The sequence below is a fragment of the Salmo salar genome, chromosome 10 (genome assembly GCF_965601325.2).
Source record: "Salmo salar chromosome 10, fSalSal1, whole genome shotgun sequence".
NCBI lineage: Eukaryota > Metazoa > Chordata > Actinopteri > Salmoniformes > Salmonidae > Salmo > Salmo salar.
The window spans coordinates 13,775,046-13,799,250 of NC_138300.1; the positions used below are offsets into that span (position 1 = coordinate 13,775,046).

The 24,205-nt window shown below is 45.4% G+C and overlaps 1 pseudogene; it reads left to right on the forward strand.

Annotated features, from left to right (window-relative positions):
• Nucleotides 1-10,958: 10,958 nt before the first annotated feature.
• On the forward strand, nt 10,959-12,001 carry LOC123724528 (toll-like receptor 13; annotated as a pseudogene).
• Nucleotides 12,002-24,205: the final 12,204 nt, after the last annotated feature.

A 24,205-nucleotide genomic window follows, 5' to 3' on the forward strand; every position in this document is an offset into this window, starting at 1 on the left:
TTTGTGTTTGTCTCTTCATTGTCCTATGCTGGTGTGGGACACTTTCTTCAGAATTAAAATAGATTCTGGTACTGTGCTCAATTTTAGAGCGCAAGTGTAAGGGACAGCTTTTGACACCCTGTACAGTAGTGCAGTGCCAGCTCTAGCCTTTTGGGGGCCCTATGAAGCAAGTGAGCAATTATTTTTGGTGGCCCCCCTCTTGACAACGGAGAGAACATTTAAAGTTTTTAAGCAAGTTTGCTGCAGTTCTACACATTTTGCAATGGGGCGGAGAGAATTTTCTGCAGTTTTAAAGATAATTTCCTGCAATTCTACACGACTTATTCCATGTTAATGATATCTGAGTGAGAGTGACTAACAAAATCAGTATGGGCCCCCTGGAGGTCGGGGCACGTGCCCTGCTTGCCCGGTCGGTAATTCGGCTATGATTACTACAAGATTAGCAAATTGACTAGATTAATTTATAAATCCAAAAATTGTCAGTTGACATGTCTAATTGAGTGACAATCAGTCACTGACAAAACAAGAGGAAAACTGCTGATGCACGACCACATTTCGAACTTGCATCTTGTGTATTCTACTATTCTAACTCAACAGTAAGTTGAGCCCCGACTGTCGCTTATGCCTGGAGTCGGCCCTGCAGCAGTGTTTCCCAACTCCAGTCCTTGAGTACCCCCAAAGGCACACACTTTTGTTGTAGCCCTGGACAAACTGACTTGATTCAACTTGTCAACTAATCATCAAGCCCTGGATGAGTTGAATCAGGTGAGTTTGTCTGGGCGGGGTTTACAACAAAAGTGTGTGCTGTTGGGGGTACTTGAGGACAGGAGTTGGAAAACAATGCTACTAGGTAGTGGCCTATCGGCATTCATTCAGAGGCAAGTTTCTAGTCTATGATGTCATGCTGGTATGATTGTTTGGTTTCCCCAGAGAGAATATCAGATATCCACCAGTCTGAAGTCCTGAGGGCTCTGGAGCAGGTTTTCATCATGGAACCCTCAGTACTTTGTACCGTTCATTTTTGCCTCCATCCTGACTAGTCTCCCAGGCCCTGCTGCTGAAAAACATACCCACAGCATGATGCTGCCACCACCATGCTTCATCGTAGGGATGGTACTAGGTTTCCTCCAGATGTGATGCTTGGCATTCAGGCCAAAGAATTCAGTCTTGGTTTCATCAGACCAGAGAATCTTGTTTTTCATGGTCTGAGAGTCTTTAGGTGCCTTTTGGCAAACTCCAAGAGGGCTGTCATGTGCCTTTTACTGAAGAGTGGCTTCCGTCTGACCACTACCATGGTGAAGTGCTGCAGAGATGGTTGTCCTAGAAGGTTGTCCCTTCTCCACAGAGGAACTCTAGAGCTCTGTCAGTGTGACCATTGGGTTCTTGGTCACCAGAGGTGTAAAGTACTTAAATAAAAATACTTTAAAGTACTACTTAAGTAGTTTTTGGGGGTATCTGTACTTTACTTAACTATTTATATTTTTGACAACTTTTACTTTACAACACTACATTCCTAAAGAAAATGATTTACTTTTTACTCCATACACTTTCCCTGACGCCCAAAAGTACTCGTTACATTTTGACAGGAAAATGGTCCAATTCACACACTTATCAAGAGAACATCCCTGCTCATCCCTACTGTCTCTGATCTGGCGGACTCACTAAACACAAATGCTTAGTTTGTAAATTATGTGTGAGTGTTGAAGTGTGCCCCTGGCTATAGGTAAATTTAAAAAACAAGATCTTGCTGTCTGGTGTGTTTTAATATAAGGAATTTGAAATGATTTATACTTTTACTTTTGATACTTAAGTATATTTATAACCAAATACTTGTAGACTTTTACTCAACTACTATTTTACAGGGTGACTTTCACTTTTATCTTTACTTTTACTCAAGTATGACAATTGGGTACTTTTTCCACCACTGTTGGTCGCCTCCCTGACCAAGGCCCTTCTCCACTCTTTGGCCGGGCAGCCAGCTCTAGGAAGAGTCTTGGTGGTTCCAAACTTCTTCCATTTAAGAATGATGGAGGCTACTGTGTTCTTGGGGACCTTCAATGCTGCAGAAATATTTTGGTACCCTTCCACAGATCTGTGCCTCGACTCCATCCTGTCTTGGAGCGCTACGGATAATTCCTTCAACCTCATGGCTTGGTTTTTGCTCTGACATGCACTGTCAACTGCGGGATCTTATATAGACAGGTGTGTGCCTTTCCAAATCATGTCCAATCAATTGAATTTACCACAGGTGGACTCCAATCAAGTTGTAGAAACATCTCAAGGATTATCAATGGAAACAGGATGTACCTGAGATCAATTTCAAGTCTCATAGCAAAGGGTGTGAATACTTATGTAAATAAGGTTTTTCTGTTTTTCATTTGTAATACATTTGCAAAAATATCTAAACCTATTTTCGCTTTGTCATTATGCGGTATTGTGTATAGATTGCTGAGGAAAATGTTATTTTTTTATCCATTTTAGAATAACGCTGTAATGTAGCAAAATGTGGCAAAAGTCAAGTGGTCTGAATACTTTCCGAAGGGACTGTAACTCAGTAAATCAGGCTAACAATGTATAATGCTAACTCATATTAAGATGAGTGGAAGAAGCTGAGTGAGTCGTACTGCGTGATCATCGAGAGGCTTGAGAATTACCTATCCATCAAAGACAGAGAGCTGATAGACCTCAAACTGGTCTTCAGGTAACAGTAGCTCTCTGTGACTAAAGTGATGCATTGATCCCTATTCCTAGTCTTTCACATGTCATGATATTGCATCATCATAACATCACAGAAATAATATGAGACTCTTGCCCTGTCTCCATGTACATTTCATATTTCTAGACAATGTCCAAAGTTTTTGCAACAGTTGTGTAAAAAAAATTAGGAATGGGTTCAGTGCTCTATACCTTGCTGTGTATAAGATGACACTTCTCTCAAAATTAAATGTATGTAATTTCAGGAGGGGATATATACAGTATATATAATATATATGTTCCCTATATATTAATGCATTTATAATATGTTTACAAGTTCATTGGACATATAATATGTTTAACAAGTTCATTAAATGTGTTCTCCTTAGTGAGTAATGAATTGCAATTTGCTGAAAGCTTTGTAACAATTATTCTATCCATTGGCCTTTCATACGGTGAATGTGATGCATGGAGATATTTCATGGTATTACCACATGGTGGAGCGCAAGTCACATGAAATATCACACATTATTGTCCTATTTTTCTTTCCTGATAAAATGCCTAGAGTGTGTCCAGTCCTGGGGTTTCAGGGGATCAGCAGTACAGATTTAGCCAGGTCCCTGATCTGTTTGTGCTATCATGTCAACTCCTTGTCACTCATTGTCATGCCAAACACTCTGCTCAAACACTACAAGCGTCCCCAGGATGACTCCCCTTGCAATGAGTACTCCCAGCCCGGAGGAGATGAGTGGAGGAGAAGGGGGTCACTGGGATACTCTGTCATACCCCCTGACTGACTAATATTCTCTATCTGATATTATACACTATATATACAAAAGGATGTGGACACCCCTTCAAAGTAGTAGATTCGGTTATTTTAGCCACACCCCATTGCTGACAGGTGTATAAAATTGAGCACACAGTCATGAAATCCCAATAAACAAACATTGGCAGTAGAATGGCCTTCCTGAAGAGCTCAGTGACTTTCAATGTGGCACCATCATAGGATGCCACCTTTTCATCAAGTCAGTTCGTTAAATTTCTCCCCTGGTAGAGCTGCTAGCAGGGGAGAAGTACTGTTATTGTGAAGTAGAAATGTCTAGGAGCAACAACAACTCAACTGTAAAGTGGTAGGCCACACAAGCTTACAGAGCGGGACTGCCGAGAGCTGAAGTACGTAAAAATGGACTGTCCTCTGTTGCAACACTCAATACGGAGTTCCAAACTGCCTCTGGAAGCAACGTAAACACAAGAACTGTTCTTCGGGAGCTTCATTAAATGGGTTTCCATGGCCGAGCAGCCGCACACAAGCCTAAGATCACCATGCGCAATGCCAAATGTCAACTGGAATGAGGTAAAGCTCACCACCATTGGACTCTGGAGCAGTGGAAATGCGTTCTCTGGAGTTATGAATCACTCTTCACCATATGACAGTCTGATGAACGAATCTGGGTTTGGCGGATGCCAGGAGATCGCTCCCTGCACGAATGCATGCCAACTGTAAAGTTTGGTGGAGGAGGAATAATGGTCTGGAGCTGTGTTTCATGTTAAGGGCAAGGCCCCTTCATTCCAGTAAAGGGAGATCTTAACACTACAGCATACAATGACATTCTCAACTATTCTGTCTGTATCTCAACTAGTCTTTTGTTTCAACAGTTTGGGGAAGGCCCTTTCCTGTTTCAGCATGACAATGCCCTCGTGCACAAAGCGAGGTCCATACAGAAATGGTTTGTTGAGATTAGTGTGGAAGAACTTGACTGGCCTGCACAGAGCCCTGACCTTAATCCCACCGAAAACCTTTGTCTCACCAGGGGTGATGGTCGGATTCACGTTTAGCGTCGAAGGAATGAGTGTTACGCCAAGGACTGTACTCTGGAGCGGGATCGATTTGAAAGTGGAGGGTCCGTCATGGTGTGTCACAGCATCATCATCCTGAGCTTGTTGTCATTGCAGGCAATCTCAACACTGTGCGCTACAGGGAAGACATCCTCCTCCCTCATGTGGTACCCTTCCTGCAGGCTCATCCTGACATGACCCTCCAGCATGACAATGCCACCAGCCATACAGCTCGTTCTGTGCGTGATTTCCTGCAAGACAGGAATGTCAGTGTTCTGCCATGGCCAGCGAAGAGCCCGGATCTCAATCCCATTGAGCACGTCTGGGACCTGTTGGATCAGAGGGTGAGGGCCAGGTCATTCCCCCCAGAAATGTCCGGGAACTTGTAGGTGCCTTGGTGGAAGAGTGGGGTAACATCTCACAGCAAGAACTGGCAAATCTGATGCAGTCCATGAGGAGGAGATGCACTGCAGTACTTAATGCAGCTGGTGGCCACACCAGATACTGACTGTTACTTTTGATTTTGACCGCCCCCCCCCCCCCCCCCCCCTTTGTTCAGGGACACATTATTCCGTTTCTGTTAGTCACATGTCTGTGGAACTTGTTCAGTTTATGTCTCAGTTGTTGAATCTTGTTATATTCATACAAATATTTACACGTTAAGTTTGCTGAAAGTAAACGCAGTTGACAGTGAGAGGACATTTCTTTTTTTGCTGAGTTTACATATCTGTTGTAAAGGAGAGGATGTTGCCTATTAACATTATTGATGTTTAAGTCTAAGATAACACCTTACCAAGAGTACTGATACAACAGAAGTAAATAAGTCATTTTCTACAAAGGAATAGATGTTGAGCTAGCTTGGTCAGTCTGTTTCTGCTCTCTTGACAACTCCTTTTGATAGCACAGACAGATCTGGGATCAGGCTAATGTTGAGCATGGTTTGAGCAGAAAACATGGGTGTTTCAGTGAACATCCTGTTTATCTTGTCACTACTCTTTCAGATTGGTCCTACGTGTCTGTGCTGTCCCCCCCTGGGCAAGATCAAAAGCATGACTAAAAAGTACCCCAGTACTTCAGCTGATACACACACACACATATACACATGCACATACACACACGCTGAGTAATCCATCCCAGCAGCACTTCACATCCCTGTCAGCTGACAATGGCTCACTCACCGGTTCACTGGTTACTGTTGCTATGGGACTTATTACAGAGTGTCTCCTAAATAAAATAATATGGTACAACAAGCCAAAGTAAAAAGAAAAAGTTTTCTGAAACTCCCTGGTTACTTTATTTAACTAGGCATGTCAGTTAAGAACAAATTCTTATTTACAATGACAGCCTACCCCTGCCAAACCCAGACAATGCTGGGTCAATTGCACACCACCCAATGGGACTCCCAATCACAGCTAGATATGATACAGCATGGATTCAAACCAGGGACTGTAGTGACACCTCAAGCACTGAGATGCAGTGCCTTAGACCACTGCGCCACTCAGGAGCCCACTGTTGCTATGTCACTCATTAGAGTGTTTCTCCTAATTATTGTCTGTATATAGTAAACACCAAGCTAAACACTCAGGGGCTCCCGAGTGGCGCAGTGGTCTAAGGCACTGCATCTCAGTGCTTGAGGTGTCACTACAGACACCCTGGTTTGAATACAGGTGTCAAGGTGGTCCTTGGTGGGTGAACTTTGTCATCAAAGTCTGGCATTCTCTGGATTTATGGTGCTTACAAGGTCAAATCATGATGATGACAGAGATCTAGAGAGAGACCTGACGTGCAATTCCAAATTGGGTGACCATTTAAAATGTATTTTCCCAATTGGAGCTTGTTTTTTTCAGAGTTCCCAGTTGTCTTGAACTTACTGAAGTCTGAGATTTCCAAATTCCAAGTTTCCAGTTGTTTTGAGCACGGCAGAAGTCATGCTGGATTGAAAGCATGGCCAATGTTGAATGTTAATCCTTTTAAGCTTGGAGAAGAGACCCTTAAACCCAGACTTGGACCACACACCCACACCACTGAATAGCAGGCTTGTGATTGCTTTTCAATGCTTGCAATTAGCCACTAATTCCAACATGTTGTGTAATGTCTATGTACAATGACCGATGAGTACTGATACGTTTTATCTATAATTTCTCATAATTTCAAGGATTAAAAAGGATTTGCCAGTAGATTGTCAAGAGTGTGCAAAGCTGTCATCAAGGCAACGGGTGGCTACTTTGAAGAATTTCAAAGATAAACAAATCAAAATGTATTTTAACACTTTTTTAGTTACTACATGATTCCGTACAGTATGTGTTATTTCATAGTATAGCATGGCTTCACTATTATTCTACAACGTAGAAAATAGTAAAAAATTAAGAAAAACCCTTGAATGAGTAGGCGTTTCCAAACTTTTGACTGGTACTGTACATATTGGGGTGGTACCCTAAAAACGCACATTTGAACCATAATAATCGGGGGCGCAATTTTGGTTTTAGAATTGTGGGGTAGGAGTCATTAAAACTCGTTTTTCAACCACTCCACAACTTTCTTGTTAGCAAACTATAGTTTTGGCAAGTCGGTTAGGACATCTACTTTGTGCATGACACAAGTAATTTTTCCAACAATTGTTTACAGACAGATTATTTCCCTTATAATTCACTGTATCACAATTCCAGTGGGTCAGAAGTTTACTTACACTAAGTTGACTGTGCCTTTAAACAGCTTGGAAAAGTTCAGAAAATGATGTCATGGATTTAGAAGCTTCTGATAGGCTAATTGACATCATTTGAGTCAATTGGAGGTGTACCTGTGGATGTATTTCAAGGCCTACCTTCAAACTCAGTGCCTCTTTGCTTGACATCATGGGAAAATCTAAAGAATTCAGCCAAGACCTTAAAAAAAATTGAAGACCTCCACAAGTCTGGTTCATCCTTGGGAGCAATTTCTAAACGCCTGAAGGTACCACGTTCACCTGTACAAACAATAGTATTAAAGTATAAACACCATGGGACCACGCAGCCGTCATACCGCTCAGGAAGGAGACGCGTTTTGTCTCCTAGAGATGAGCGTACTTTGGTGCGAAAAATGCAAATCAATCCCAGAACAACAGCAAAGGAACTTCTGAAGATGCTGGAGGAAACAGGTACAAAAGTATCTATATCCACAGTAAAATGAGTCCTATATCAACATAACCTGAAAGGTCGCTCAACAACGAAGAAGCTACTGCTCCAAAACCGCCATAAAAAAAAGGCAGACTACGGTTTGCAACTGCACATGGGGACAAAGATTGTACTTTTTGGAGAAATGTCCTCTGGTCTAATGAAACAATAATAGAACTGTTGTGCCATAATGACCATCATTATGTTTGGAGGAAAAAGGGGGAGGCTTGCAAGCCGAAGAACACCACTCCAACCGTGAAACACATGGGTGGCAGCATCATGTTGTGGGGGTGTTTTGCTGCAGGAGGGACTGGTGCACTTCACAAAATAGATGGCATCATGAGGGAGGAAAATTATGTGGATATATTGAAGCAACATCTCAAGACATCAGTCAGGAAGTTAAAGCTTGGTCGCAAGTGAGCCTTCCAAATGGACAATGACCCCAAGCATACTTCCAAAGTTGTGGCTTAAGGACAACAAAGTCAAGGTATTGGAGTGGCCATCGCAAAGCCCTGACCTCAATCCCACAGAACATTTGTGGGCAGAACTGAAAAAGTGTGTGCTAGCAAGGAGGCCTACAAACCTGACTCAGTTACACCAGCTCTGTCAGGAGGAACGGGCCAAAATGAACCCAATTTATTGTGGGAAGCTTGAGGAAGGCTACCCGAAACGTTTGACCCAAGTTAAACAATTTAAAGGCAATGCTACCAAATACTAATTGAGTGTATGTAAACTTCTGACCCACTGGGAATGTGATGAAAGAAATAAAAGCTTAAGTAAATAATTCTCTCTACTATTAGTCTGACATTCCACATTTTTAAAATAAAGTGGTGATCCTAATTTACCTAACACAGGGAATTTTTACGAGGATTAAATATCAGGAATTGTGGAAAAACTGAGTTTAAATGTAGTTGGCTAAGGTATATGTAAACTTCTGACTTCAACTGTATATATTTTTTTATCCAGTCAGATAAACACTCCAAACCTGCAGGTAGATTTTTTTAAATTGTTTTTAATCTGTGTTTTTGCATGTACATTGATTGATTAATCTTATGCTACACAAAGACAAATAAAAATGTGTAAACTAATCCGATCACTTAATTATTTTTTTTTGCACCTGTTCCTGAAATGGTTGTTCTATTTTAAATGGCTTAGGTTGGCTCCTCACAATGTCCCTAACCCTGGTAGTCATTATGAATGCAGTTTGAGGGTGATCCTAACTCTAGCTGGATTCCAAAAGGAATTACACATCACTTTGCAAGCCAGAATAATGTTACATTTCTGGAAAAAAAATGTAAGGTTGGAAGATTTGACCACACGTAAGTGGAAATGTTGAATCACTTAAAGTGGTTTATGGTAGAGGTACATTGTACCTGTGGACTACAGTATATATAATAAAGGTACTATCTGAGGTATGAACTGGGCAATGGTGACCCGTCATTCACGGCAGAGCCCCATCTTTTTTGAGCACCACCGTTTTTTTTTAATTGAACAATTAAAAATATTGCCTGTTTGGCATGTTATTTTGGCATTAATACGTGTTGCGCCGTGATTGAATCAGTGTTCTGTCACTCATGGGGGCACGAAGGCAATGCGAAATCTATCGGTGCTGCCCTAGAGTTACATTAGAAGTGCCCATCCAAGAAGACTCAAGGACATTGTCCACAGATAAAATGTCAAATCAAGTTATATCTACAGTAGCTTTGATTGGACTGATCATGTCAACATCATACTTTCAAAATCTTAGCTAGCAGTCATCATCATGAATCAAGCAGTGGTCAGACCATTACTTTTTCACATCAGGCATAGTTCTGTCTTGCTGCCTGCCCCACCTCGTTCACTGAAGCGGCGACAGACTCCCAAGCTACCTGTTTAGCTTTGTTTTGTCAACCCACTATTTAGTCCACTGAATAATGTGTGTTGCCTGTCTTCAATCTCCTCTACCATCGCTGTGACCTCGTCTTCGAAAAAAAAATATTTTCTCTTTTGGTCCATGGCTATTCCTGACTAAACCCTAGCATTGTATAAGGGGAAATCGCTGATTTTAAGGCACGTTCAGGTGCCGTCAATTTTAAGTTCATTTGAGATTTATAGATCACAGGTGCGTAAATTACAAACCGGCTTCTTAGAACCTGCGTAAACTAGGTTTTTTTATGCTCAGTATCTTTGATGAATCGAACGTAAGCACACTGTCGGAAATTATTTTACGACTAAGTTCAAGTATAAATCTAAGATTTTTTTTAAATTAATGAGGCCCCTGGACTTTAATTGAAATAGGCACCAAAACTGCTCAGACACCAACGGAACTGTTATCGAGCTTCCTCGATAGATTTCTATCGTCTTCAAGGAGTGATCTTTCAGTAATGCACGCCGGTTAGAAAAATTAGCATTCAGATGCTTTGAAAACATCTCATCGCTCAATTTGCCCAATGAGATACAGATGCAGCTTTGAAGTCCGGTATAAACAGACTAGGTTTTTTCTCTTTCAATGAGAAAATAATTTCCTTTGAGTCTGTTTGTGAAACAGTGTTGACACTTTCAATCACAAAACTTGATTTATGGAACCATGAAATTGGGAACTACTCGACGTCTGCAGTGAAAAACTGTCAAGGGGTACAGGTACTCAGCTTGAATTTTCCTGATGGTGTTAAAGCCCGTGTTAATCTGACCTTGATCCATCTTTAAAGAATCTCACCCACACGAGTGAAATTATCTTTGTGACACTCAGACGATTCCTGTCACATGGTTGAAGACACTTTTGTTTCAAGACTATCCTTTAGCAAACATCACCACAGATAACTTATGTTGTTTGATAAATCTGAAATGGCTGGATTTAAGACGCAATCAAATCACCACTACTGTGGACTTTACATTTACGGGACTTGGTGAATTGGTTATTCCTAGACCTAGGGGCTTCAAGATCTCCCAACAGTTTATTTGACCTGCAAAGCTTAGAGACCCTAATACTGGTAAATAATCCACTCATGCAAACTTCACCCGTCTCACTTTGCTGACGAATGTAGATTTAGGGATCATTCACCAACCATCCAGCCAGTGTGAGAAACCTGCAAGTGTGAGTATGAATCTGATGCACATATTCTGCTGAACATCAGCACCCCGAAACCAGGTTTCACCCTACAGCTCTTCACTCAATAAAGTGTGATCATCCAGGACTGCTGGAGACCATTCTTTCAGTCTGTTGTCCACTTTAAGGCTGTCACATGTGGGTCTCACTTCGTCGCAACGTACTTCCTCTCCATGCAGAAATTAGAGTTTGAGATGGTTCTCTCACCAGAGTTTGTGGGAGAACAAACTGTGGACATGAATAACCTGAACAGGCTTGTGCAGCTGAGGTATCTCAAGATAATAGAAGTGGATCTCAGCGTGCAGCTAGTGCTGAGCATCATGTTCCATAATTTGACCAGGCTGAAGAGCCTCTGTCTGATTTGAATGTAGGATCCTCACTTTGGAGGAGGAGCTGAGCAGAGACATGCACTCCCTCAGTGTGATTCAAGTTCAAGCCTGAGAGGAGTTTAGCATGTTTGAGGGCTTCCCAGAGCCCCTGACCAGCCTGCGGTTGTGTGCATGGACTTCTTCGGTCCTCGCCTACACCACTACTGTCATAACGACTGGCTGGACAACTGGTCCAGGGAACAGAAAAATGTCCACGTCATCTTTTGGCTTAATGGGGGGTTGGAAATGATGTGCAAAACAGAAGATGGCGTCCAGAACTGCCCAGGTACTCTGTGGCCCATTGTTCCCTGGACATGGGATTTAACCTGTTCCTCTGTATCTCCCTTGGACTGCTTCTCTTTTAGCTGGTGGTCCTGCTCCATCAGCTGGCTTGGGGACTATGTTAGCCCTCTGCCACGTTGCCTGTGGCTGGCCGGAGGAGGCAGCACGGACCCCAACACCAGAGGGCACCACCCCTACGATGCCTTTGTGTTTTACAAAGTGGGAGAGACGAACGCTGGGTGGTGGAACAGCTTCTGCCGGGCTTGGAGCAGGGGGGGCCTCCCTTCCTGCGTCTCTATCTGAACAACAGGGACTTCCAGCTGGGGAAGGACACTACCTGCATAGTAACTGGTGCTCCCTGGAGCTGTGACTGGACACCCTGTGTCTGCTGGTGGAGCACAGGGACATTCTCATCCTGGTCTTACTGTAGGACATCCCCTCCTAGGCAGCTGTTTACCCAAGACTGCCTGGCCAGGCTGGTCAAGACTAGAACCTACCTGGACTGGCCCCAGGACCCGGACCTGCAGCCTACCTTTAAGGACCGCCAGTGGACCGAACAGGCTCCTGCTGAACCAGGCCCCAGATAGTAACACAACACACAGATGCACGATTATCAACAGCATTATTCAGGGCCGGATTAATGCAGGGTCTTACCAGGGCTGAAGCACTTGTGTCTAGGCTTGTACGGGGCTGAAGAGACAGGAAAAAAAATACAGTAAAAAATATATATAATAATAATAAAGGAAATATGTACAGTGCCAGTCAAAAGTTTGGGCACATCTACTCATTCAAGGGTTGTTTTAAAAAAAACTATTTTCTACATTGTAGAATAATAGTGATGACATCAAAACTATGAAATAACACATATGGAATCATGTAGTAACCAAAAAGTGTCAAACAAATCAAAATATATTTTATATTTGAGAATCTTCAAAGTAGCCACCCTTTGCCTTGATGACAGCTTTGCACACTCATGGCATATTCTCAACCAGCTTCATGAGGTAGTCACCTGGAATGCATTTCAATTAACAGGTGTGCCTTGTTAAAAGTTAAGCTGTGGAATTTCTTTCCTTCTTAATGCATTTGAGCCAATCAGTTGTGTTGTGACAAAGTAGGGGTGGTATACAGAAGCCCTATTTGGTAAAAGACCAAGTCCATATTATGACAAGAACAGCTCAAATAAGCAAAGAAAAACGACAGTCCATCATTACTTTAAGACATGAAGTTCACTTAATACGGAACATTTCAAGAACTTTGAAAGTTTCTTTAAGTGCAGTTGCAAAACCATCAAGTGCTATGATGAAACTGGCTCTCATGAACACCGCCATAGGATAGGAAAACTCAGAGTTACCTCTGCTGCAGAGGATACGTTCATTAGAGTTACCAGCCTCAGAAATTGCAGCCCAAATAAATACTACACAGAGTTCAAGTAACAGACACATCTCAACATCAATTGTTCAGAGGAGACTGCGTGAATCAGGCCTTCATGGTCGAAATGCTGCAAAGAAACCACTACTAACGGACACCAATAATAAGAGAATTGCTTGGGGCCAGGAAAAATGAGCAATGGACATTAGACCGGTGGAAATCTGTCCTTTGGTCTGATGAGTCCAAATTTAAGATTTTTGGTTCCAACCGCCGTGTCTTTGTGAGATGCAGAGTAGTGAACGGATGATCTCCACGTGTGTGGTTCCCACCGTGAGGCATGGAGGAGGAGGTGTGATGGTGTGGGGGTGCTTTGCTGGTGACACTATGTGTGATTCATTTAGAATTCAAGGCACACTTAACCAGCATGGCTACCACAGAATTCTGTAGCGATACGCCATCCCATCTGGTTTGCGCTTAGTGGGACTATCATTTCTTTTTCTACAGGACAATGACCCAACACACCTCCAGGCTGTGTAAGGGCTATTTGACCAAGAAGGAGAGTGATGGAGTACTGCATCAGATGACCTGGCCTCCACAATCACCCGACCTCAACCCAATTGAGATGGTTTAGGATGAGTCGGACTGCAGAGTGAAGGAAAAGCAGCTAACAAGTGCTAAGCATATGTGCATATGTGGGAACTCCTTCAAGACTGTGGATAAAGCATTCTAGTAGAAGCTGGTTGAGAGAATGCCAAGAGTGTGCAAAGCTGTCCAAAAAAAAGTGTGGCTTCTTTTTTGGTTACTACATGATTTTTTATTTCATAGTTTTGATGTCTTTACTACTATTCTACAATGTAGAAAATAGTAAAAATAATGAAAAACCCTTGAATGAGTAGGTGTGTCTAAACTTTTGACTGGTACTGTATGGTACTGTATATATACAGTACATATATTGTAGTGAGGTGCGTACTGGCGGCAGAGAAGTCAGGCGCAGGAGAGCGAAAACTGATTTACAACGGTGTCGTTTAATATCCATAAACCACCATAAACAGAACAATACAAATAAATGGGTCAAACAAAACCCGGTAAATACCAGCATACCGTGCATAAGCACTACAAGAAACAATTAAGGACAAGGATATGGGGGGAACCGAGGGTTAAATACACAACATGTAATTGATGGAACTGGAACCAGGTGTGATGGAAGACAAGACAAAACCAATGGAAAATGAAAAATGGATCGGCGATGGCTAGAAGGTTGGTGACGTCGACAGCCGAACGTCACCCGAACAAGGAGAGGGACCAACTTCGGCGGAAGTCATGACAGTACCCCCCCTTGACGCGCGGCTCCAGCTGTGCATCAACACCGGCCTCGGGACGACCCGGAGGGCGAGGCGCAGGGCGCTCCAGACGAAGACGGTGTAACTCCTGCAGCATTGAAGGGTCCAACACGTTCTCGACCGGAACCCAGCACCTCTCCTCCAGACCGTACCCCTCCCACTCCATGAGATACTGAAGGTCTCTCAGCCGACGCCTCGAATCTAGTATGGAGCAAACGGAGTACGCCGGGGCCCCTCGATGTCCAGAGGGGGCGGAGGAACCTCCTGCACCTCAGACTCCTGGAGCGGGCCAGCCACCACCGGCCTGAGGAGAGACACATGGAACGAGGGGTTAATACGGTAATCGGGTGGAAGCTGTAACCTATAACAAACCTCTTTCACTCTCCTCAGGACTTTAAATGGCCCCACAAACCGCGGACCCAGCTTTCGGCAGGGCAGGCGGAGGGGCAGGTTTCGGGTCGAGAGCCAGACCCGGTCCCCCGGTGCGAACACCGGGGTCTCACTGCGGTGGCAATCTGCGTTCTTCTTTTGGCGCGTCACGGCCTGCTGAAGGTGGACATGGACGGCTTCCCATGTCTCCTCCGCGCGCCTGAACCAGTCGTCCACTGCAGGAACCTCGGTCTGACTCTGATGCCAAGGCGCCAGAGCCGGCTGGTACCCCAGAACGAACTGGAAGGGAGAGAGGTTAGTGGAGGAGTGGTGGAGCGAGTTCTGTGCCATCTCGGCCCAGGGCATGAACGCCGCCCACTCCCCCGGCCGGTCCTGGCAATAGGACCGCAGAAACCTACCCACATCCTGGTTCACTCTCTCCACCTGCCCATTACTCTCGGGGTGAAACCCTGAAGTAAGGCTGATCGAGACCCCCAGACGTTCCATGAACGCCTTCCAGACCCTAGATGTGAACTGGGTACCCCGATCAGATACTATATCCTCAGGCACCCCGTAGTGCCGGAAGACATGAGTAAACAAGGCCTCCGCAGTCTTTCGGGCCGTAGGGAGACTGGGCGGGGAGGAGACGGGAGGAGACGACAGGACTTAGAGAAACGATTCACAATGACCAGGATCGCGGTGTTACCCTGTGAGAGTGGAAGATCAGTCAGAAAATCCACCGACAGGTTCCTGTTCCAAGGCCACTGTGGAACAGGTAAGGGGTGTAGCTTACCTCTGGGCCGGTGCCTAGGAGCCTTAAACTGGGTGCACACCGAGCAGGAGGAAACATAAACCCTCACGTCCTTAGCCAAAGTAGGCCACCAGTACCTCCCGCTCAAACAGCGCACTGTCCGACCAATCCCAGGATGACCAGAGGAGGGTGACGTGTGGGCTCAATAGATCAACCGGTCACGAACAGCAGACGGGACGTACAGACGCCCAGCGGGACACTGGACGGGAACGGGCTCTGCATGTAACGCCTGCTCTATGTCCGTGTCCAGCTCCCACACTAACGGCACCACCAGGCAGGAGGTGAGGAGTATGGGAGTGGGATCCATGGGCCGCTCCTCTGTGTCATACAGCCAGGACATTGCGTCTGCCTTTACGTTCTGGGAGCCTGGTCTGTAGGACACGGTAAACACAAAATGGGTGAAAAACATGGCTCACCTTGCCTGGTGAGGGTTCACTCTCCTCGATGCCCAGATGTAGTCCAGATTGCGGTGGTCAGTCCAGATGAGAAAAGGGTGTCTAGCCCCCTCAAGCCAATGTCTCCACGCCTTCAAGGCCTTGACGACAGCCAACAGCTCCCGGTCCCCCATGTCATAGTTTCGCTCCGCCGGGCTGAGCTTCTTCGAGAAGAAGGCACAGGGGCGGAGCTTCAGTGGCGGACCCGAGCGATGAGAGAGCACCGCTCCTATTCCAGCCTCGGACGCGTCCACCTCCACTATGAGCGCCAAAGAGTGATCCGGATGGGCCAGCACGGGAGCCGAGGTAAACCGAGCCCTCGGGTGACTAAAAGCCCTGTCCACCTCAGCCGACCACTGCAAACGCACCGGGCCAACCCTTCAGCAGTGAGGTAATGGGAGCCGCTACCTGACCAAAACCTTGAATAAACCTCCGGTAGTAGTTGGCAAACCCTAAGAACCGCTGCACCTCCTTTACCGTGGTGGGAGTCGGCCAATTACGCAGGGCTGAAATGCGGTCACTCTCCATCTCCACCCCTGAGGTGGAAATGCGATACCCTAAGAAGGAGACGGATTGCTGGAAAAACAAGCATTTCTTCGCCTTGACGTAAAGGTCATGCTCCAACAGGCGACCAAGCACCCTGCGCACCAGGGACACATGCTCGGCGCGTGTAGCAGAGTATATCAGAATGTCATCAATATACACCACTACACCCTGCCCGTGCAGGTCCCTGAAATACTCGTCTACAAAGGCTTGGAAGACTGATGGCGCATTCATCAACCCGTACGGCATGACGAGGTACTCATAGTGCCCTGAGGTGGTACTGAAAGCCATCTTCCACTCGTCTCCCTCTTGGATACGCAGCAGGTTGTAAGCGCTCTTGAGATCTAGTTTGGTGAAGAAGCGCGCCCCGTGCATTGACTCAATCGCTGTGGCTTTGAGTGGTAGCGGGTAACTATACCTCACAGTGATCTGGTTCAGACCCCGATAGTCAATACACAGGTACAGACCTCCTTCTTCTTTACAAAAAAGAAACTCAAGGAGGCGGGTGAAGTGGAGGACCGAATGTACCCCTGACGCAGGGATTTGGAGACATATGTTTCCATAGCCTCCATCTCCGTCTGCGAGAGGGGATACACGTGACTCCTGGGAAGTGCAGCATCTACCAAGAGATTTATCGCACAATCGCCCCGTCGATCGGCATATTCAGGGGGAATGTGCACGGTGGAATCCTGGTCTAGAGTTTTCACCGTAGTAGCAGGATAGTCAATAAGGAAGAGACTAATTCTCTCCTTGTGCCCCCCCCCCCCCCCCCCCGCGTCACCATGCACAGAGGAGTGGTGGCCTCCCTGATCAAACCTGACCCTAATGGTCGACTATCTAAGGCATGAACGGGGAAGGGCACAGCCACGGCAACAATGGGGATCCCTAATCTACGGGCGAACGATCTATCTATAAAGTTCCCAGCTGCGCCTGAATCGACAAGCGCCTTATGCTGGGAATGCAGGGGAAACTCAGAAGAAGTGACATAGACAGACATATGAGCAACAGAGGGCTCTGGGTGAGAATGGTGCCGGCTCACCAGGGGAGACGCCAGAGTGCCCTGCCTGCTGCCTCGATCCCCAGAGGAACCAACCCGGCACCGACTGGCAGTGTGACCTCTGCGGCCGCAGATGGTGCATGAGCTGGAAACCCCTCCGGTCTCCCTGCGCACCGCCCCTCCCAGCTCCATAGGTATTGGAGAGGGGGTGCGGGAGGATGGAACCACCAGACCCTGATCTGAACGTCCGCGGGTAGCCAGCAGGTTGTCCAGCCGGATGGACAGGTCCACCAGCTGGTCAAACGTGAGAGTGGTGTCTCTGCAGGCCAACTCCCGATGGATGTCCTCGCGCAAACTGCAACGATAATGGTCGATCAGGGCCCTGTCGTTCCATCCCGCGCCGGCTGCCAGGGTACGAAACTCCAGTGCGAACTCCTGGGGGCTCCTCATCTCCTCCCTCAGATGGAAGAGGCGCTCACCCGCCGCTCTACCCTCGGGTGGGTGGTCGAAGACTGCCCAGAAACGGCAGGTGAACTACTCAAACTGGTCCAACGCCGCATCTCCCTCTCTCCACACGGCGTTGGCCCACTCCAGGGCTTTCCAGGTGAGGCACGAGACGAGGGCGGACACCCTCTCACGGCCCGACAGAGCCGGGTGGACGGTGGCCAGGTATAGGTCCAGTTGTAGAAGGAACCCCTGGCAGTTCGCAGCCTTCCCATCGTATTCCTGAGGCAGGGAGAGACGAATCCCACTGGGACCAGGATGAAGAGGGGCGCTGGGTGGAGACCCCTGTTGTGCTGGTGGAGGTGCTGGAAGAACTCCCTGTCTCTCACAGAGGTCCATTGTTTGGACAACGCGGTCCATGGCGGTGCCAAGATGGTGGAGCATCGCTGCATGCTCCCGGACGCGCTCCCCCACTCCTATACCAGGGGCCCCTCAGGGGCACCTGCTCCTGCTGACTCCATTAGCGGTGCGGAATTCTGTAAGGGAGCAATAACTTGGTAATCAACGGAGCAGTTTTATTCATAAAACCACCGGTAACCAGAACCACAAACAAATGGATACAAAACCGGTCGCGCACCAGAGAAAACGTGCACATGCACTTACAATAAACAATTCCGCACAAAGACATGGGGGGGAACAGAGGGTTAAATACACAACATGTAATGAGGGAAATTGAGACCAGGTGTGTGAGAAGACAAGACAAAACAAATGGAAAATGAAAGTGGATGGATGATGGCTAGAAGACCGGCGACGCTGACCGCTGAGCACCGCCCAAACAAGGGGAGGAACCGACTTCGGCGGAAGTCGTGACATCTGCTCAACTGTAGCCTATGCCACATGGCAATCATTATTATGGCTTTATGTTAAGAGACTTTTTCTTCAACAGTAAATTTACCACGCATCCAATTGCATCCTGGTGCACGATTTTTTACAGAAGGGGGGGGGGGGGGGTAGTGGACCTATAAAAAAAAAAACACCAAAAAAACAGACCCTATGATTTGTTAATCCGACCCTGGCATTTTTACTTCCTCTTACATAGAGTACCTAACTGTATCACAACAGAACTATTTAGCAATTTACAGAGTATGTTTTTTGTGTAACTGGCTCTTCATTAAACATTAGTATGTTATTATGTTATTAAGGATTGGCCAGTAATACATTACTTCTAATGTTTGAATAAGGAAATACTTTATTAAAGCCTATTATATGGCTAATAAGACATAAGAAAGGCCTCATTAGCTACTTATATACACTCTTATAAATTACACATTAGTGGCTAATATGTATACCTTAAAATAAGGGATACCTGTACCACAAATGGTGCTAGCAATGAAGAACAAAGTAATTCACAGTGCCCGGCTGGAAACGTGTGTATCATGAAAAGGTAGACTATGCATTATAAATCCACAATGAATACTGTCTGCCTTCATAGTAACTGTTACAAGTATAATTTCTTGGTACTGTCTCTACATCAGTCTTTCCCATCATTGATCTATACTAAGTGTTACTCTGCATCTAGATGAAGTCTAACAGTCTTTGACCTGGCTCATTGATCTACTGCTGTGTAAAGTGGTATCAGATGATTGGCAGGGCCAGGGAGCATCGACCTGCGTTGCTAAGTGTTGCTGTTGCTCCTCTAATGATGTGTAATGATGTGTCAATGAACAGGATCATCGACCAAGCTCATCATCGTCATTGACTTGGCCAAGGGCATGGAGTACCTGCACAACCTCACCCCATCATCCACAGGGACCACAACAAGTAAATGTGGAGGGTGGGGGTCACTGTGTGTGTGTGTGTGTGTGTGTGTGTGTGTGTGTGTGTGTGTGTGTGTGTGTGTGTGTGTGTGTGTGTGTGTGTGTGTGTGTGTGTGTGTGTGTGTGTGTGTGTGTGTGTGTGTGTGTGTCACATTTAGTAGCATTGGTAGTAAGGTTGAATTGTGACTATGAAATGAACTGTTGCGAGTTATTCTACTTATGATGATATTTGCCATTTCTAGTCACAACATTCTACTCAATGAGGATGGACATGACGTGGTGGCCAACTTTGGAGGTAAGCAGTTACAACAAACCTTCACAGTATAATGAAGACAGATTACAGTAAAATAGCTATTTCCTGTAGTTAATTAGTCATTGACATCACTAACGTCATTATCAAGATCTTGAACCCTTTTGTTCTCTCTTCAGAATCCAGGTGCCTATCACCTGAGGTTGTGGACAATATGACCAAGCAGCCTGGGGTTAGTCCAACTTCCTTATTCATCATACTATAAATTACTACATAATGTGAATTAGGACCTGGAAGAAACTGCACTCAGGCAGAATGGGTCTAGATTTGCTGTGTCACCATTGGGGATAGTGCTAGGTCTGTGGTTTTCAGCTCAGATGCTGTGTGTGTGTGTTATGCTCCCTGGGGGAAGCTTTCGCTGAGGAACAATTTGTCTTCGGTAGCCAGAGTGTTTGTGCTGGTAATTGAACCTGTGCTGGATGGCCCCAGAGACATTCACTCAGTGTACCCGCTACACTGTCAAGGCAGACATGTTCAGCTATACCCTGTGTCTGTGGGAGCTGCTCACTGGAGAGATTCCCTTTGCCCACCTGAAACCTGGTAATCCCTGCATGAATACAAACACACCAATCTGAAACTGTATTGAGAGAACGGGAAGCAATGAGTGAGAATTGAATTGTTCCAAACATGTTACGTAAACTCAGCAAAAAAAGAAAGGTCCTCTCACTGTCAACTGCATTTATTTTCAGTAAACTTAACATGTGTAAGTATTTGTATGAACATAACAAGATTCAACAACTGACATGTGACTAACAGAAATTGAATAATGTGTCCCTGAACAAAGGGGGGGTCAAAATCAAAAGTAACAGTCAGTATTTGGTGTGGCCACTAGCTGCATTAACCTGTTGGGTCTAGGGGGCAGCATTTGCACGTCTGGATAAAAAAAATGTACCCGATTTAATCTGGTTACTAATCCTACCCAGTAACTAGAATATGCATATACTTATTATATATGGATAGAAAACACTCTAAAGTTTCCAAAACTGTTTGAATGGTGTCTGTGAGTATAACAGAACTCATTTGGCAGGCAAAACCCTGAGACATTTTCTGACAGGAAGTGGATACCTGATGTGTTGTATTGACTTAAAACCTATCCCATTGAAAAACACAGGGGTTTAGGAATATTTTGGCACTTCCTATTGCTTCCACTAGATGTCACCAGCCTTTACAAAGTGTTTTGAGTCTTCTGGAGGGAGATCTGACCGAACAAGAGCCATGGAACGATGATGTCCCATTAGACACCTGGCGCGCGAGTTCATGTTGGGTACCCTCGTTCCAATACGTTATAAAAGAGTATGCATTCGTCCACCTTGAATATTATTCATGTTCTGGTTAAAAAAGGCCCTAATGATTTATGCTATACAACGTTTGACATGTTTGAACGAACGGAAATATATTTTTTCCCCTCGTTCATGACGAGAAGTCCGGCTGGCTTACATCATGTGCTAACGAGACGGAGATTTTTGGACATAAATGATGAGCTTTTTTGAACAAAACTACATTCGTTATGGACCTGTGATACCTGGAAGTGACATCTGATGAAGAGAATCAAAGGTAATGGATTATTTACATAGTATTTTCGATTTTAGATCTCCCCAACATGACGTCTAGTCTGTATCGCAACGCGTATTTTTCTGGGCGCAGTGCTCAGATTATTGCAAAGTGTGATTTCCCAGTAAGGTTATTTTTAAATCTGGCAAGTTGATTGCGTTCAAGAGATGTAAATCTATAATTCTTTAAATGACAATATAATATTTTACCAATGTTTTCTAATTTTAATTATTTAATTTGTTACGCTGACTTGACTGCCGGTTATTGGAGGGAAACGATTTCCTCAACATCAATGCCATAGTAAAACGCTGTTTTTGGATATAAATATGAACTTGATAGAACTAAAAATGCATGCATTGTCTAACATAATGTCCTAGGAGTGTCATCTGATGGAGATTGTAAAAGGTTAGTGCATCATTTTAGCTGGTTTTATGGTTTTGGTGACCCTGTCTTTGACTTGACAAAACATTACACACAACTCTTGTAAATGTACTGTCCTAACATACTCTAAATTTATGCTTTCGCCGTAAAACCTTTTTGAAATCGTAAAACGTGGTTAGATTAAGGAGATGTTTATCTTTCAAATGGTGTAACATAGTTGTATTTTAGAAAAATTTGAATTTTGACATTTATTTGGATTCAAATTTGCCGCTCTTGAAATGCACCTGCTGTTGATGGAGTGCACCACGGGTGGCACGCTAGCGTCCCACCTAGCCCCAAGAGGTTTTTAAGTACTGCAGTGCATCTCCTCCTCTTGGACTGCACCAGATTTGCCAGTTCTTGCTGTGAGATGTTACCCCACTCTTCCACCAAGGCACCTGCAAGTTCCCGGACATTTCTGGAGGGAATGGCCCTGGCCCTCACCCTCCGATCCAACAGGTCTCAGATGTGCTCAATGGGATTGAGATCCGGGGTCTTCGCTGGCCATGGCAGAACACTGACATTCCTGTATTGCAGGAAATCACGCACAGAACGAGCAGTATGGCTGGGGGAATGGTCATGCTGGAGGGTCATGTCAGGATGAGCCTGCAGGAAGGGTACCACATGAGGGAGGAGGATGTCTTCCCTGTAACGCACAGCGTTGAGATTACCTGCAATGACAACAAGCTCAGTCCGATGATGCTGTGACACACCACCCAGACCATGACGGACCCTCCACCTCCAAATCAACCCCGCTCCAGAGAACAGGCCTCGGTGTAACGCTCATTCCTTCGATGATAAACGCGAATCCGACCATCACCCCTGGTGAGACAAAACCGAGACTCATCAGTGTAGAGCACTTTTTGCCAGTCCTGTCTGGTCCAGCGACGGTGGGTTTGTGCCCGTAGGCGACATTGTTGCCGGTGATGTCTGATGAGGACCTGCCTTACAACAAGCCTACAAGCCCTCAGTCCAGCCTCTCTCAGCCTATTGCGGACAGTCTGAGCACTGATGGAGGGATTGTGCGTTCCTGGTGTAATTCGGGCAGCTGTTGTTGCCATCCTGTACCTGTCCTGCAGGTGTAAAATTCGGTTGTACCGATCCTGTGCAGGTGTTGTTACACGTGGTCTGCCACTGTGAGGACGATCAGCTGTCTGTCCTGTCTCCCTATACCGCTGTCTTAGGTGTCTCACAGTACGGACATTGCAATGTATTGCCCTGGCCACATCTGCAGTCCTCATGCCTCCTTGCAGCATGCTTAAGGCACGTTCACGCAGATGAGCAGGGACCCTGGGCATCTTTCTTTTGGTGTTTTTCAGAGTCAGTAAAAAGGTCTCTTTAGTGTCCTAAGTTTTCATAACTGTGACCTTAGTTGCCTACCGTCTGTAAGCTGTTAGTGTCTTAACGACCGTTCCACAGGTGCATGTTCATTAATTGTTTATGGTTCATTGAACAAGCATGAGAAACAGTGTTTAAACCCTTTACAATGAAGATCTGTGAAGTTGTTTGGATTTTTATGAATGATCTTTTAAAGACAGGGTCCTGAAAAAGGTCTTTCTTTTTTGCTGTTTTTTTTTATGTTGGAATGTATTTAGACTGTGATTTTTCCTATCCTCATCACAGCTGCAACAGCTGCAGACATGGCCTACCACCACATCCGGCCTCCTATTGTCAGAGTGTGCGCAACTGGTCGAAGGAAGTCAGGTGCAGTAGAGCAGAGATGAGTGAACAGGCACACTTTACTCAGGCAGAGGAAAACAGCCGGATGCAACTGCGTCACAACACTCCGGCCCAAGGGAAAAAAACGTGTAAACCAGGTGTGCAGGAAAACAAGACAAAACAAATGGAAAATGAAAGGTGGAGCGGCGATGGCTAGAAGACCGGTGACGTCGACCGCTGAACGCCGCCCGAACAAGGAGAGGGACCGACTTCGGCGGGAGTCGTGACACCTATTGGCTACTCGCTCCCCAAATCCATCTCTGCCATGCTAATGAGGGGCTGAAACGACTGTCCAGAGGTCAGTGTCCTCTTATAATATATAGCCCCTTGATTTCAGAGAGTGTGAAACGACACAAACTCACGTGAGCTTAGTTCCTGTGCTAAGTATGCTATGTTCATATGAGCTAAGTGCTAATTATGCTAAGTTCAAATTAACTGAAAAAATATTTGTATAGTTACATACACCAGATAGGTGCAGTGAACGGTGTTGTTTAAAAGGGTCAGCCATAGTAGTACAGAACACCTGGAGCAATTCAGGGTTAAGAGCCTTGCTCAAGGGCAGATTTTTCCCCTTGTCCAATATGGTATTTGAACCAGCGATCTTTCGGTTACTGGCCCATTGCTCTAACCGCTAGCTGCAACTATATGTGACAACAGATTTCATGTGC